We start from the raw sequence: 3,452 nt of genomic DNA, 5'->3' as shown, positions 1-3,452 counted from the left end.
TTAACTAATCAACTAAAATTACATTTCCATGTAGTTTATATACAATATTAATGATGCGTTTATAAAAATGATTGAATTAACAATATCTTCCAGAATACCTTTTTTAACCTTTCCAATATCTTTTATTGACATAATTACTGAACATTTTGGTGAATTAGAAGAAACCATGCGCATTGAACTGTTGTAGGTATTTTCAATGATTCCTTAATTTCAGATTTAGGTTAAAATGCATTAAATATATGGGGAAGAATCAAATTCAAAAATAGAATTCTCACGAGAATGAAAAGGTAGGGATTCAACATAATTACATTGTTTTTGATTTAATTGTCAATTCATTTCTAATTTGATTGTACATTCAAAATTATCATCAATGTCATGTGAATAAATATTAAAAGTTACATGGAGCCGCAATTTTCATTGATAACATGTTTCCAGTAACGGAAGTTATTAAGCTTAATACAGTCTGAAAAGTGTTATGTGGCGTAATATAGGAGACATTAGCTCACGCTCCCCATCAAATCCACGTTGTCTGAACAGGTGCACTGTGTGCCACGCGTAGGGTGGCACACAGAGCACATGAGTTGAAGTGTTTTATTCAACATGAAAACGCAACATCCGGTCTAGGAACTGAAACCACAATATCACTATCATGTGTCCAACTGCCAAACCACTAACCCTTGCACCCTCACAAAATTTATATATGTATATATATATATATATATATATATATATATATATATGTGTGTGTGTGTGTGTGTGTGTGTGTGTGTGTGTGTGTGTGTGTGTGTTTGTGTGTGTGTGTGTGTGTGTTTGTGTGTGTGTGTGTGTGTGCGTGCGTGTGTGTGTGTGTGCGTGCGTGTTTGTGTGTGTGTGTGTCAACGAGTTATATTTACTAAGAAGTGGATAAGTCGATGTTTTTCCCCGAAGGAAAAGAAAGGAGAGAAAGAAAAAACGTGTGTACAAATATATGGAACAAGAATCGATTGAAGAACCTATTCCAGCTACAAACCACAGAAGTTCTGAATGGACAAGGTTGATTGAAGAATTCGATAAAGAGAAAGGCTAATAAAATTCGCTAAGATAGCAAAAATAGAATGTGTTCAAAAGTGGACCCCCTTCGTGCTGGGTGAGTGCAGTAAGCTTGCACAAAGCCGTATGAGAAGCAGGTCCCTTTGTGAGATGAGAGATAATGCATGGGATGTCAGCCGAGTTGACGAAAAGGTTATATTGTTACATCTCTAAGAGGTTGTCTGAAAGAAATATAATTACAGTATTTTGTGAGATTTCTCTATACAGGCTTTCAAAGAGACTTGATGTAATCGTAGTAAACAGAAATAGTAAACATAGTAAGATCATTTACTTCAAGCATTACTCTGGAAATCTTAATATAACAAAATATAATTTAATAAACTCTGGACTTCATACTGTCATATATTTTTTTCCACCTGTTTATTCACTCATTCTTCTTTGTACTCTACAAATCTCTCTCTCAATTCATTGCTGATATTTTAGCTACAGTTGAAAATCATTGCTCGCTATGCACAAAAAATTCTCCATCGCACAGAAAAATAACGAACTTCTACAGTGAATTATAGACTGCTACAACTAAAGCGTGTAAGATGGATTGCAGGGAATCTTCAGAGAGAATGATTAAAATCAAAATGAGAATCCACATTATAAATAAACGAAAACAACAAAGAATAATCAAATATATTCAATAAAACTAGCCTCTAAGTTAAATGTTGTGACGATATTTAAAGATAAATGCAAGAAAGTAATGCAATAGAAATAAAGCAATAAATAAATGAATGATTAAAACACTATAATTCATTCAAAATACTTATAAAAGCTGAAAAATATATAGGAAAATATTTTTCTAAATCACTTTACCAAGAAATTATGAATATGCCAATATTATACGTTGAGGAACTGGGAAGAAGTTCAGATCGATAGACAATTTTCTGTGGTCCAGCAAATCCTTCTCTTGAAAGTAGAAGCTGACGTTAGAACAACAATATCATCAACGAACATAAAAACACACATGCAATGAAAAATGTGAATCTCAATATTACTGGGATAATTCAACTTAGCTATGGTGTGTCTCAAGAAACAGGACTGTAAGTGGATATGGCATAAAATGTTCACGTTTAGAAATAACTAAACCCAAGATATAACATGTGAAGATCCATATAAAATAAATATGTAATGTACACAAGCACGCGCACACATGCATACACATGCTTAAACATAGAAAACAATGGCAGTTACCCACTGAATATTAAATCGCAATGAAAGCATATATGAAACAAAACAAAAAATTAACGGAAGCTACACAAAAAATAGAAAAATCAAATTAATGCGCCAACGGCATTATAGGTAAATTTATGCGTAGATTATTATATTTAATTAAATATATACTCGCTAAAACTCAGACGAAATCCCAAATCAAAGGTGAATCGGTTTAAGAAAAAATACGTTTAAAAATATATTTGTGAGCTTTCAGAAATGTCAAATGCAAAATCCTGTCTTATATGTATATATATGGAACAAGCATTTGCTTTATATTCATTGGTTTACAAAAAAAAAAAAAAGAATAATAAACAAATAAATAAATAATTTTTTTTTTTAATGTGCAATGTAATTCAATGACCTTTATTTTAAACTGGGAAGCAGGAGCGACATAACAAATATTGCAGACTTGCCGTTAGTTTCTCCAACAACAAATATTGTTTCAAAATATAAATCCATCCCCCAAAGCACAAGAAAATATTATTTTTGGAAAGCTAAAGAATACCAAAGATACGAATGAATTGAATAATCACAGGTGATGTAATACAATATTTAGAGAACAAAGTAGAATCGAAGCCTAAAGCAATGCAGGGCTAAATAGCAAGCAATTTCGGCAGATTTACCTTTTAAATATAGAAAACGCTTTTATCAATGTGTAGATTTGTGACACAAAATCTAATTATATTCAGGAAAGAAATATTGCAATAGAACACAAACATATGAGAATTAACAAGATGGATGGAGCCTTCTATAACTAGAAACATAAAAGAAACTCTCCACTGTTGCAAAAAATAACAAAATATTCCAATAAACGACAATAGAAATCTAATAGAAACATCTACAATACATTTCATAATTATACTTTCTACTGTAGACACAAGGACTGAATTGTTTTGGTGGGGAGGTGCAAAATTATTAGATATGCCCCAGTGTTCAACGGGTGCTTATTTTATAGGTCCCAAAAGGATTAAAGGCAAAGTCAACTTCAGCGGAATTTGAACATAGAGGGCAAAACCGGAAGAAAGGCCGCTCAGCATTTTCTCTTGTGTACTAATGTTTCTGCTAGCTCGTTGCCATCATATTATTATTATTCTTATTACTATTATTACTATTATTACTATTATTATTATTATTGTTCAGTAGTTTTATTTTTATAACGTGCT

The sequence above is a fragment of the Octopus bimaculoides genome, chromosome 12, assembly GCF_046866305.1.
Source record: "Octopus bimaculoides isolate indiv1 chromosome 12, ASM4686630v1, whole genome shotgun sequence".
In the NCBI taxonomy this organism is placed as follows: Eukaryota; Metazoa; Mollusca; class Cephalopoda; order Octopoda; family Octopodidae; genus Octopus; species Octopus bimaculoides.
The sequence above is the reverse complement of the archived record's forward strand: the minus strand, read 5'-3'. Positions refer to the sequence as shown.